Consider the following 14,700-nt stretch of genomic DNA (forward strand, 5'->3'; position numbering starts at 1 on the left):
GAAGAAAATGGTAACTTATATGTCAGTATATGTTTCAATTTTTTTTTTTTTTAAAGACTACATTTTCCTCTACTATCTTATAGAAAACAGGAAAATGTTCAAATTTAAGTTTTGGGTCATGCAATGCCTTGTAGTAGCTGTTTGAGCTATTGAAAGCACAGTTTTGTGGACATTGAGAACTGAATATGCAGCTGGCTTACTCTTCCCAGAGTGAGGAATCAAAGACTTTTGGCTGAAAAGATGTAAGGATCTTGGGTAGCGTTGGAAAACATTGGTGGTATTCTAAGGACATTTTCAAGTTTTCCCTTAAAGGAAGGGAGGCACACAAGAAGCTAAGCTAAGGTCTTCATTTCTTTGTCTAGCTATGGGGATCTGTTTCTTAATTGTCTTGCTTCATTATGAATTCGGATGATAGGCTGGTTTCAGGAATAAGGTTCGCCAACATCCCAAATTCTGTCCCAGCATCACTGCTGTTTATCTATACCTTAACTCTCCTTCCCTATGCTGATCTTAATGGAAGCCAGCCCTAAAAGTCAGAGGCTTTAGTAAATCTAAATCTCTTATCAACAGGTACATGCTTATTTGGGGAGTGGAAGTGGGTGAACTTCTTAGTGGTACGGGAAGCCATTATTTTGGTATGGGAGGAGAAGCTGTTACAGTTTACCTGAAGTTACTTTAAAGCTAAGAAGGGGCAGAGTAACGAGGGTATATAGTGAGTTAAAGGATGTTGGAAAACATCTAGGGCAGCTTTGCATGTAATATTAAATGCATTATTAAGCATGCTGCTTGGAGCCTGCTGAGCACCTGTGACTGAAGACTAGGAAATTAGAGGCTTGCAAGCTGTATTTTGAGAAAGAGACTCCAGCTAGAGAAGTTCTCTACCTCCTTGGGGTCTGGGTACACCCACACACCACCCAATCCTAGCACAGTACAAGCTGTGAGTAGCAGTGGGCTGCCATGGTACCCAGTTGGGGCACAAACTGCCCTGTGCTGGTGGAAACCAGTTCCAGCTGACTGGTGATGATGAAATGCCAGGGGGTGGGAAGAAATCCCACCAGGCACCAAAGTTGTACCCAGCCTATCAAAGTATGCACACATACCCTGGCCCTATGCCCCAGCCCTCAGCAATCATTGGGGCAGGAGGAAGAGGGAGGGTTAGGTGAGGTGCAGTGCTGTTTGCCTCCCCCTTCTGCCCTCCTCGTCTCCTCGCCAGAGCAAGTTGTCCTGGTTTCGGCAGGGATAGAGTTAATTTCCTTTCTAGTAGCTGGTACAGTGTTTTGGATTTAGGATGAGAACAAAGTTGATAACGCACCGATGTTTTAGTTGTTGCTAGGTAATGCTTACACTAGCCAAGGACTTTTCAGCTTCCCATGCTCTACCGACTGAGAAGGCTGGAGGTGCAGAAGAAGCTGGGAGGGGGCACAGCCAAACTGGCCCAAGGGACATTCCATACCATGTGACGTCATGCTCAGTACATAAACTGGGAAAGCTGGCCGGGGGGGCCGCTGCTCGGGGACTGGCTGGGCATCGGTCGGCGGGTGGTGAGCAGTTGTACTGTGCATCACTTGCTTTGTGTATTATTATTATTATTATCATATTATTATTATCATTTTATTTCAATTATTAAACTGTTTTTATCTCAACCCATGAGTTTTCCTCACTTGTGCTCTTCCAATTCTCTCCCCCATCCCACCGGGTGGGGGGGAGTGAGCGAGCAGCTGCGTGGTGCTTAGTTGCCGACTGAAATTAAACCACGACACAAGTTTAACGGCTTGCGTGCGCACCCTGAGTTGAAAAAAGGGCAAGCAGGGAGTGGGGATGGTGGAGGCTGGGTGCTCATGTAATGGTGTACTGGGGAGTCCTGAGACGTCTGCTTCTGTGCCTGACTTCCGGCAAAAGTTTCGTATGGGTTGGCAGCAAATTAACCAAAGAAAATTTTGAGTGTCCTGCCTGCAACACCTGCCTGTAACTGTGGTCTGTTATGGAGAAATGAGGGACCGCTTGTAGAAAAAGTCCATGCTGTGGAAAACTTCAGGAAATCCAGAAAAGAGCCTTCTGGATTTCTTCTCTTGCTTGCTTTTTCATGCTGTTTCAATTCTGGGGTATCAAAACCTGTGTTCACAATGTCCAAAAATAAAAAGATTAAAAACTGATATAAGAACTCCTTTGCGAGACCTCTTTATTACTGAACGTAACATGCTTTTAAGTATCCTTAGTCACGTGGTCAAAGCAAAGTGAGGAGGAGAAAAGTGTGTTAAGAATTAAGTTTGTTGCTTTGGGCTGAGATTAATTTGTTTGAATTTAAAAATTATTGTTTTGTTTTTAAGGCTGGTGGTGACATTGAACTTAAAGCAACGAGACTGGTTAATGGAAGAGGCTATGGAAGTGGAAGTGACAGCAGCTAAAGTGGAATGAAAAACCTGAAAATTTAAAGTGCTGAAAATCCTGTGGGTGAGAAGACTGGGTAATTTCTCTTTTAGAGTGCTATGAAAACTGATGCATGTTCAGCTTGATTGTGGAGACTTAGTAATACCTGTTATTTGATACTTTACACAAGGATATAAATTGGGCAATAATTTTGAAAGAGTATTGCTTACAAATTGACTAGTCTTCAAAAATGAACAAAGCTGTAGAACACATCTGAAAGTATTGAGCAAATAGAAAATGGATCCTAATGCTAAGTAGGTTTGATAGCAATGGCTAATGTTATCCTGATATTTATCTTTGGGGGATAAAAGGTGTTTGAGACAAGCTCCAATATATGAATGGTTTCTATGTAAGCACTAGCATTTTGGTTGTAGTAAGACACATGTCCTGATTCTGCTGTTGTAATAACTGATGTAGATTACGGCAACCTAAAACAATATTGGGGGATTTAAACAAGATGATGGTATTTGATTTGGAAATCAGAAATTTGAGGACCTTTTTCTCAAGGATAATTTGGAGATTAGAGAGCATAATTATGGAAGTACTTATTTTGATGCTACTCACTTTGAGAGGGTATTTATCTATTTTTAATTACTTTGGGCTACTACGGCTGAACTCAGTTCTATATGTGCTGAAACCATGTGATCTGAAGGCAGATCACAGTATTGTGCTGTTTTTTCCCCCAAGTACACGATTCTGTTTCAATAAAAATGGGAAGAAAAGTTGGTTATGTTACAAAAAAGACTCTCTTTCTTATTGATGTATTGATTTAACATTCTAATCGCCTTTCGATAGTTGAAATGCATATTTTAAGCTGAAAAGGTCTACTAGAAATAAGTGGAATTTAACAAAATTTGGAGATGGATTATGTATACCTGAAACACGTTCGTTTTCTTCCTATTTGCTTTTCTTTGTTTTTCCTATTCCTGTTCTGTTCTCTAAGGTCACTAGTGGCAATCACTCTACTGGTATATCCACTGGGGGGGGAGGGGGAATTTGTACTGGTCACCAAAATGTGAGACTATTGATTTGTCAATTTATGTTGTTTCTCAAGAAAAATTCCTCACATTGTAAGGGGTTGAGTGAAAGAGATAAGGAAAAGAAGTTTAGATTTATAAACATGCATGATTAATGCTGTCTTGCATTTGCTCATTAAATTTTGCAAAACATGCAGATTTTATTACCAAGTAAAATTCCATATAGACTAAAGGTGACGAGTGCCATTGTTGCCATGTATTTGATTGAGGTGTGAGATGCAGACATTATTAGAGTATAATTTGGTGCATCCATACTATTCCAAAATGTACTTAGATTGTGAAGAAACTCGAACAGTAATGTAATTATATTTATTCAAAGGAAGTGGCCCACGTTTTCTGAATGCTTTTCATTTGGTAACATACATGCAACTCTATATAACAGAATTCAGAACTATACAATACTGGACAAAATGAATGTTATACCAAGAATTTACAGTACTCATTAGAAGTAAAATCAGAATTGTTTTCCTCTGAGGTGCTTCCTGTTTTTGTGAATTTCATTAAGTGGGGATTCTTGACACAGTTGCTGAACTGGAATTTAAAAATGGACCAAATTCATAGCTGTATAGACAGATATGATTTCTGAGAAAAAAATTCTCCCTCATGTTTTGGGCAAACTTCAGGTCTGTTAAAATGACCGTGGAAACAGGTGAAAGAGGAATGGAGCTGATAACTAGCACCTATTTTTATAATAACCAGGTGTGTAAGATTCTGCATCTGCTAGTCTGTGATCTGCTGAAGGAGATCACTTTTTTAAAAAAAAAAAAAAAGCAAAACCACCTAGCTCTTACACGTTTACTTTTTCTGGACAAAACCTCAATAATTTTACATCTTTTTGACTCTGCCTTTAAACATTGCTTTACTGTGTAGTTAGTTAAGTAGGGGTGTTAAGAACTCTGTACCTTTCCACCAAGTTAGCTGAATCCCCTGACCATCTTTGCCCTTCTCTGGACTCTTTCCAATTAGTCAATATTTCCTTTGTACTTTGAGCACAGAACTGAACACTTTTTTTAGGTACAGCTTCATAAGCACTGAACAGAGGAGATTTATATCTGTGCTCTTGCTGCCCTTTACATGGTTAGTGTTCACTGCTGGTAGGATGAATTTGAGTTGCATTTGGCTGTAAACCTGTGTGTTTCTACAGACTTGCTGGCTAGCAGGTTTATAATGATGAATAGGGATAGACTGTTTCTGGGCAGAGGACTTTGCCTTTGTCATGAAGTTCTTGTTTACCCATTTTTTCCAGTGTGAGTTTCCTGTGAATTGCAGCTTTGCCCTCCATCATATCAGTTGCTCTCCCCATTTTGGTGTCACCTGCAAACTTGATGAGGGTGTTATGAGGTAGGTCATCCTGTCATCTGGGTTGTAGGTGGTGTTGATGAAGACCACTGGTCCCTTGTTGGGGCAAGCATTGAAGCTTGAGGAATACCACTCATAGCTGACTGCTAGACAGACATTGAAATGTTGACTAACACTCTCTGAACCTGATGATCTCAGTTTTCTCCCCACCTTGTAGTTTACCTCTCCAATCCATATGTCCTCAGTTTGGCTACAAGAAACTGTAAGAGATAATTTTGAAATTATTTTTAAAAGTGAAAGTAAGCAATATTAAGTAACTAACTGCTTTCCACTTATCCACAGTTAGTAATCTTAGAAAGTGATAAGGTTAGTCAGATACAGTATTTACACTTGGTAAATCTGTGCTGGATGCTTCCATGTCCTTCATGTGCCTAGAAATGGCTTAGCTGAGGCCTTCTGTGATCTTCTTAGGGATGGAGGTGTGGCTAACTGGCTGTAGTTTCCCACATTCTTCTCCATGCCTTTTTTGGGACATAAGATTAGTCTTTTTCTAGTTGCTTTTTCTAGTTCTGAGAGCTTCTCCTGATCACCGCAGTCTTTCCCAGCTGACGGAACAGCGTCATGATGACTTTAGCCAAGTTACTCTGCACCACTGGATGTTTGGTTAGCTGCTTTGGACCTGTATATGTTCACTTTATTCAAGTAGTCCCTGACTCATTTTTCTTCTGATCACACCTTTCCTCCCCAAACTCTGCTACCAAGCACACAAACTTAGGATATCTGGTAGCAGAGCTCACCACTGAAGACCTCCAGGCAAAGGAAGAGGCCAAGTACATCAGTCTTTCCTTCATTACTAAGTTACCCACCCCACTGATTACTAAGCCAAAGCTTTTCTTGACTTTCCTTTTGCTGCAATGTACACTGGTACCTTCCCATTGCACCTCACTTACGCTTCCAGTTTTAACTCCAGTAAAGTGTTGGCCTTTCAAATGCTCCTAGAGATCTTCTTTGTAATAAATATGTCACTGCCTCCACTTCTTGTAGCCTTTCTTCTTGCATTTAAGCTTAGTTGGGGTTCTCTATCCAGCCTGGACACTTTCTGCTATGGCTGCTCGTTTTCTTGCACTTAGATCATTTGATTCAAAACTTGACTCACTTTCTTTGATCATCTTTGTGCTTCAAGGAGCAATTACGCTTGAAGATCAATCAGATCTCATAAGCTCTTCTGTCCTCTGGGCAATATTCTATGAAATCCTACCAGCAGTTCCCTGAATAGACCGAAATCTGTTCTTCTGAAGTCCAGGGTCTTTCTCCTGCTGCTTGCTTCCTTGTCTTTCCTCAAGATTTTAAATTCTTCCATCTGCAGGTTATCACAGCATAGGTTGTCAATGACTATCACATCCCTAACCAGTTCTTTGTACGTAGCAGAGCCTGTCCCATACTTTCTTGGGAAAAAAAAAAAACAAAAAACCACCAAACCCTAATGCACTTCTGAAACCTTCTGGATTGCTTGTGTTGTGCAGTATTGGTTTCTCAGTAGATATCAGAGTGGTTAAAGTCCTCTATGATAACCAAGACATGTGACTGGAACATCTTCCAACTGTCTGAATAATGCTTTGTCCATCTACTTTTTGGATAGCTGCCATAGCCGTTCATTAACAACATCTCCCTCTTTGACTTCTCACTAATCCTGTTTCAGACTATCATTCCACAGGAGAGCTCCATGTATTCATTTTGTTTCTTTATGTAGAATGCAATCATTTTTCTTTCCTTTTTCCTAAAAATCATGTATCCATTTGTCTCACAACTTCATTCATGAAAACTATCCCATCTTGCTTTTTTCATTTGTTGCCCCATTTTTATCAGGTATCACATCTGTCACTTGCCAGTAGTCTGCTTTTTGAAGATCATTGTGTGTTTGTAGAAGCCAAAGCTCTTTACTAGCTGCAAAGCCATGTGTTGACTGACAGAATATATCTGTTCCTGCCGTAGCCTTTCTCCTTGATTTGATTAGGACTATCCCATAGGCCCCTGTCCTCTTCACCTGAGTCTTCAGAGACATAAAATCACCCTTGATCTCAGCCTCCCTGAGCAGTATTGTTCATGCCTATGTGGTTGTGACAATGGGCAAAAAGGAGCAGCAATCTGAGAGCTAGATGAGTTCCAGCAGTCTCTGCAGGATTGAGGATCCAGGCCCTGGACAAGGACTAAACCTCCTTGAAACAACAAATTTGATTGGAAGATGGTCTTGTGTGCAAGGCTGCACCTCTTCCTGCATACTGACAAATTCTTACAGCCTTTTTTTTTTAAGTATGTACACATTCTAATCAAGCTAAACCAATTATTTCACTGGTCTTAGTGAAAATAAACCCATTGACAAAATAATTTCTTCTCGCCACCCTTCCCCAAAATAGAAACTTCATTTTCTCCCACTGTTCTCCTTAAGGAACTGAATAGCCCCTTTCACATAACTGGACACTTCTCTGATTGGAAATAATTTTATGAAAGTTATTTTTGAGGAAAGATGAGATGCTTCTTAATGTACACTGTTTATATGCCAGTCTTGCAGACGAAATGACATCTTTGATATTTCAGAGATTGTTGCTTAAATTCGAGGTGCCTAAAATGTAATGACTGTTCTTCCTTGGAATCTTTTACCTTATTGCAGCTTGTATGACAGTATAAAATGCATAGCTTATTTCCTGACACTTCAGTAAATGTGCAGCTTGGCCTAGATGTTCGGATTAGAAGGTAACTGAGTTTCAGGCCTAATGAATGTGAAGGGACAGTTTTTGTGATTCATATTGGCCCAGACTTCTGTTTGATGTTGGTGGAAGCTTAGGGAGATAAAGGACTAGAATTTTAGACCTGGTGCTGCTTAGCCATCTGCATTTGAATATTTTCCTTAAATAAGAGGCCTTTCAATCTGTTTAGGTAGCAGAATAACTGGACTGAACTTCTCTGCCTATGGAGCTTTGAATTCTCTGCATTTAGGAAAATGTCTGGTTCTTTAGCAGCTGAAGTAAAGACTTGGTTTCCTATAATTAGGAATCAGCTTCAGAGTTTTAGCTCTTGATCCTAAGTGGATGGCTTAAAAGGCGATAAAAGGAAAGAAAGTAGGAAGTCTTTAAAACTAAATTTTTAATAGGAAAGAGTAGAATATTCAAGCACTCCGTCCTCATTCTGCAGTCACTGAATTCTGCTCAGGCTTTTGTGAGCTGACTTAGGAAAGGGAATGCTTCTGGAAATTGATTAAAAATCAGCAAATAAGATATCAAAATAACTATTTAAAGAACTCCATTTATTATTAGCTTGTTTTTTTCATCAGGGAAAACAAGGAATATCTATGCTATGCTCTGAAATTGGACTTCTGTGTCTGGGACTGGGATTTGTCTCACTGTCTTTAAGCAGAAAATGTCCATTTCTTCGTTTAACCAGCTGTACAGAACCATTCTGGTGGTCTCCAAACACTAATTTATATTCCAGCTACACAGCATTCCCACTACAAGCTTTGAAAGAAAACTACTGTTGTAACAACTTATTTTCCTGTTCTTACGCTCAGCTACCTCTGTGAGCTGAACCAGATATCCTGTAGAGAAGCTAGATCATTTTTGTAATTGTGCTACAAGAACCAGCCAGGCTTCCCCATTGTTCATTTACAAATACTGTGAGAAAGAATAATCTATAAAAAGAAACCTGAAATACACAGATTTACAAATGGGAAGTGAGTGCCAGGACTGATGTATGTGGAAAAAGTAACTGTCATGAGTCCAGTTAGCCGTAGGAGTTGAGGGATGAGCTTACTGTTCAGGAGATTGCCAGGAATTTGTTCTGTCTACCTAAAAAATCAGTCATCATCATTTTCTTATAGTGTGCAATGGCTATATTGTCTTTTTAATTCTAGATGATTAAGGACTTCAGACTAACAAGTTGCTTACTTAATATCTGTAATATTTTTTGTTCTAGTTGACTTAGCTTTTCCCAGAAATATGGCAAGGTTGATCCTGTTTTTTAGAGCACTGTTATCTGTTACAAACTCTATCCAGAAGCCATAAATCATCCTTGCAGTCAGTCACAAAAGTGAGATCTAAAAAACCTGATACCCATTAGTGTGCAGACAATAACTGGTATTTAGCAAATAGGTATCAAACTAACTAATCACTAAAAACTGCATTTGTTTTTATGGGCTAGGTAGTTTGTGGACCTTATTCTTTGCCCTGAGAAACTACAGATTACTTCATATGTAATTCTACTGTTTAATTTTTTGGGATAACATCTGAGTTTTGCTTGTTCATGAAGCTTTCTTATTATTTATGCAAAGTTAAAACTTGATTGGATATTGGGGTTTATAGAAGACATCACTGTCAAGAAGTCCATTACATACAGTATAGCTACTGGGACTGTATGTTTCACAAGATAGTCTTAAGATGCTATATGTCAGTTCTGTGACAGAAAAATATTCAAAAAATATATATACTTTTTTTAAAGCCATCATTATGGTGAAAGTTGGAAGGAAGTAGACTTCTGTGTTCCGTGTATGGTTGGAAATAATTTTCAGGTACTCAGGAAGTGGGGAAAAAATGTGCCTTTAGCAGTAAAAAATTACTTTATATGTTAGTTTATTAGATTTGAGTGTTTCCAGAAGCTCATAATGGTATCTTGCTTCTCTATAATGAGAAAGTTTTGATACCTCATTTGTGAGGTTTGGTTATTTTGATATGAAGTTATTGTCAACCTATGGAATTTTAATAAAATATGTCGAAGATTATGTGATCATAATGCTACAAATAGAAATTATTCAGATATATGTGAATTGATTATTCAGTGGTGAAAAGCATTACACATTAAGTAATGTGTGATAGTATATGAATATGTAAGTTAGATAATATAGCTTATAAGAGATAGATTTAAGGAATAGGGTTTTAGATTTTTTTCCCCAGAATGATACCCTTCCCTCTTTTTCTGCTATTCCAAGGAGTTTTGTGCAAGGTTTGTTACATAAAATGCTGTCCTGATTTTGAACTTTTTCATTATAATATCTCTTAGCCTGTGATTTGACATTCATTGTTAATAATTTGACTGGTCAGTGTCACGCTTACTGAAAGTAACAGTAATGAAGTACTTGAGCCTTATCCAACGTCTTTCCCGTTGGGGAAGAACAGCAGTCAAAACATAGGAATTCTGAAGACATCAGTTCTCTTTAAATATTACACTTTATGCCCACACTCTTGTATACAGGATTTATTTATTGTGGTATTTGCCGATCTGTATTTTGTGAATGTTGAAGTATTCTGGGCAGAATCTTGGATCCACTGAAGTAACTAGCTAATTTAATACATGTACCAATTCGGTGCTAAGGTTTTACCATTTGGGTTAAATATACTACCAGATCTGAAAATTCAGTCCTTCCTACAAGATCTACTCTTTGATCTTATGCTTTGAATAATGAGTTTAAGATGGCTTGAGATCCAAACATGATTTTTAGAGTGTTATAAACTTTGTGAAAATCAAAAAGTAAAGTGGACAGAATAGCTACTTAATTTTTGAAAAATTAGCTTCTGTTTTTGAAATACAGGGTTCACTTAGCTTATCCTGGGGTTTTTTGAGTTGAATGAAGAGTAGAACCCCAGTCTTAATATAGAGAGTGAAGATCCAGGAACCAAGAACGGCAGCAGGAGAGTGAACTAGGAAGGAGAGAACTGTCCTGTTTTCTGGCGAATGTTTTCTAGCTTGCACGCTGTCTGGAAAGCTGGAAAGCATTACAGTAATCATATTACAGAGTAAAAGCTTATATTGAAACTTCATTTTTCTGTTGAAAACTGTGGTTATGCCAGGGAGGTGATGTGACTTAATGAAGGGCTAAATTGTCTAGACATGTTATAGCTGGAGACAGGATGGCTGATTGGGGACCAGCAGGGAAGCAGACAAAGAGGAGAAACCATTAGATCCCACTATACCAATCACAACTGATAGGGGGAAAAGCTCAGTTAGGTCTACTGGGAAGTCATTGCATTTCTTAGGAATAGAAGGAAAACTTTTCAGCTTGAATGCTAGAAGAAAAAATGTTTCTTCGAGAATTATGTTGAGAAGTTAAGATAAATTATCTGATGCAAATGTATAATTCCTCTTAATGCTCTTAAACAGACAAAAAACGCTAGGAACTTTCAGCTTATATTGAATGCAGACATATCTTGTGGTACTCTTAATCATCCTGATATCTGAGTGATGAATTGTCATGGAACTTATGTAAACATCAATATGAGACTATATTGAATTACGAAAGCAAAGTCCAAAATATGTCTCCAAAGGGCAGCTACTCTTCATGTATATTAAAGTAGGTATGATAAATATTCTTTCCTCCTTCTGATGGAGAAAAAGAAACTAAGAATGTTTCCAAAAGTGCATCCAAGATTTAGTCTTCCTTGACCTGCTCCCTCATCTTTTTTATCTAGCTCTAGGCAGCGGAGGAAGAGGGCTTGAATTCTCATGTTATAGCACTTGGGGGGGGGGGTGGGGTGGGGTGTTTTTTGCATTTGGTTTGTTTGTTTGTTTTTAAATAACAGAACTGAAAAATCACTGAGGAAACCTGTTTGAAATTGAAATTGTGAATGAGAAGTGACCATTTCAGGAACATGAGGATGAGCAGCTGTGAGACCAAATGAGTATGAGAGCTTGGATGCAGAGAGAATCAAAATTTTCCTCATTCTTACAGCATAATGGAGTGAAATATATTTAGTCAAAATGAAGTCCAGTTGTATTGTAATCTTGGCTTCATATACAGTTAATAAAAGGGCAGTCCTTAGTTCAATTTGCAAGCTACTCAAAGCCAGAGAAATAATTGAAATATGTGCACAAAAACAGGGCGCTGGGCAATGAAAAGAAAATAGACATACTACTGCGGGATATGAAATCTCATGTTAAAAAGGATTATGTATTTCTAAGACAGTAAACAGGCAAAAACTGGTAGTATTTATAGGACAGAATCCATGTGGGGGTAAAATAGTGTTGTTAAAAGAAAATCCCTTTTGAAGCAACGTTTGTGATTTTTTTTTTTGTGTGTGTGTGTTGGATCCCCAGAAGCAACCTTAGTTACAGACATCTCTGTAACATAAGACAGCCTCTCGTAATTTCTGTTTTTTAAGTCTTCATAAGACTTTCTATTATATCCGAAAGAATCTGCTGCCAACCTATAGTATCCAGATGCCTTTCAAGTTACAGGAGAAACAAACATGCAAAAGGAACCTGTAGATTGCTTTTCATGAGAAAACAGTGTATTTAATTGAATTCTTAAGCTATTATTCATATATCTGTTTTACACAAGTACCACAGAATTTGTTGATAGTATTTGCATTGCTTTCAAAGAATGAACTTGTCTCTTTTAAACTGCAGATTGGAAAGTCTACTTCTGTTCAGGGTAGTGTTGTTGAAAGTTCTCTGAATTGTTATGAAATTAGTTTCATTTTGTGGCTTCTAAAGAACTCAAAATTCAAGAAAGTTAGTCTGGTTTGGGAGTTCATGCTAAGTTTCTCATGACTTTATTGTCAAGCTCTAGGGATCGATCTAGCTGGCATTATGACTTCAAAGTCTCACTTAGAAGGACCAGGAGGTATAAAAACAGCCTATGGACTTTGACTTGCAGAATAAAAATCACTTAGCTTTAGAATAGATTCAATATTGAACAACATTGTCTAATTATAAATCAAATGGGACAATCAGTGTTAAGAATCGATGAGATATGAATGTGGGGAAGAGAGAAAGAGAAGGAAATGTAAAGCAATTAATTTGCTGTCAGTCTTAGAAAAAAGAGCACAGTTTAATCAACTTGATTTCTAGAAAGATAAAAGCTAATAATTAATAGGTAATACAATTAAAGGCTAATCACCAAAAATGCAAATAAACAATAAGTGGAAGAATGCTATATCTTAATGAGTGCAAGCAGATCACCCTTACTCTGCTACTTGTAAGGGTCTCAAAGGAGAACTGGCCTGTTGTCCTGGGTGTGAAACCCACTAAGATGGGTCACAGGGGGAGGGAGGAGAGTTGATCCGAGAGTGCCTTGAAGACTGAAGGATGTTTAATTGCCTAAAGGGATATGGGAGTTATGATGGGATGCAGAAGGAAGGCCATTTTGGGTTTGTGTAATAAATATTGTACAATGTTTTAAGGGGATTGTGGGACTGTGAGAGACTTAATATGAGATGTTTAGAGAAGGACCAATGGTGGAGAAAAGGAGGAATCCGGGTGAATTGGGGGAACAAGCATGGGAAAATGGACAGAAAAGAGGAGGCAGGGCAGGGAGGAGAAAGGAATTCAGTGTAAAGAGACTTCTGGTCAATAAGTTTGTCTGGCTAAGCACTGCATCTGATCACCAGAGTCTGTCATATCTGCATGTTAAATGCTATTCCTGTTTTCCTCAGTGAGAGTCCTGTCTGTTGCTTGTGTTTATGTGTTGAGGTCTAAGTGCCAGTAACTGGAAAGAGTATGAAAGTTTCCCTAGGGAACTACCGTGCTGAATGTACATGTATTTCACCAGCTAATTTTAAACCAAATCAGCTGCTGAGTAGGATAAGAGGTCTGGCAGTGAGGTACTGGAGAGACGGTAGGTTTGGGGGCCAGACAGTGGAGAGACCAGCAGTCTGAGAGTCAGTTATTTGGTTGGCCAGGTGGTCCTTTCACCTCCTGGGGCAGATTGACAGTCAGCTTCTGAGAAAACCATAGGTCTGGGCCAACTATTGCGGCGCGAGGGAGGTGTGTACATAACAAGAGGAGGTCTGAATACTAGCAAGAGGAGTGTGTCTGCAAAACCTGAAGGCTCCTACAGGCAGGTACTAGCAAGTGGGGAGACCAGAGGATCTGGGGCTAGCTACTGGATAAATTTAGTTTCTAAGGCCACCCCCATATACATGTATATACAGAGAGTCAACTAGCAGCATCCATCCTGATCTGTAGAGGAAAATAACGGTCAAGCATCTGTGCCATTTGTTTTTGGGTGCTGTGCATTTTCAGTTCATGTTGATCTGTGGCTGGCTGCATGCACGTGCATGCCTACTTGTGGGGGGATGTATGTTCAGCTGCACAAATTGATGTTATTGCTACAACCCTTCCACTCATAAACCAGACAGTAACGGCAATTAGTAGTAGTAGTAAAGAGTAACTGGAAATATAGGGAGAAAAAAAAAAAAACAAGTATGGATTACCACAGTTATTAAATATAGGTGAATTAAATAGATAGTAAATATATGTATGTTGAATGGCAGTAAACCTCCTGATATTGGGTTGTTTTCAGAGATAATGATACAACACTATTCACTGTAGAAGGGCTTCAGCTTAGTTATAATGTTCACAAAAAAGACAGGAAGCTTGCATTGGTGCTCTTTTTTTCTACTAATGCTTTCTTATTTCTTATGCTTCTAGAAAATTCTCAATGATTTCAGTCAACTTAGAAAAGGGAATTTATCAGTGTAAAACTTTATCCTCCAGATGAATTTGGCCAGGTGGAGGTTAGTGATTTTGAAATTTTTTGTTTACTTGCTTAGTTACAGCTTTTGCTTCTTAAAAGGTTATGTGCTCATCCTGACTTATGCGAGAACAGAATCAGTCTTATGTTCTAGTTCAAGTGCTAGAGCACTTCTGGATGCATAGTGGTTTTGTGCCATGGTAAGGATGCAAGTGGAATGGTAAATCTGTTTCCAAACCATTTCTACACTTCAAACTTGTGTTCATGGTTAGTGAAAGAAACAGATGTTGAAATTCCTGGAGTATGAAACTGAGCAAGTAGATATGTGTTATCTTCAGATGTCTAAAAACCCAATATAACATTAACCTAATTTTTTGAAATTTTTCTGTTTTTATAGTTTTAGTTATATCTTCACTCAAAGTCTGTATCTAATGAACTCCAGCCCAGGGAGGATACCCATATTGTGAAGTAAAATTTTGT

The sequence above is a fragment of the Aptenodytes patagonicus genome, chromosome 2 (genome assembly GCF_965638725.1).
Source record: "Aptenodytes patagonicus chromosome 2, bAptPat1.pri.cur, whole genome shotgun sequence".
NCBI lineage: Eukaryota > Metazoa > Chordata > Aves > Sphenisciformes > Spheniscidae > Aptenodytes > Aptenodytes patagonicus.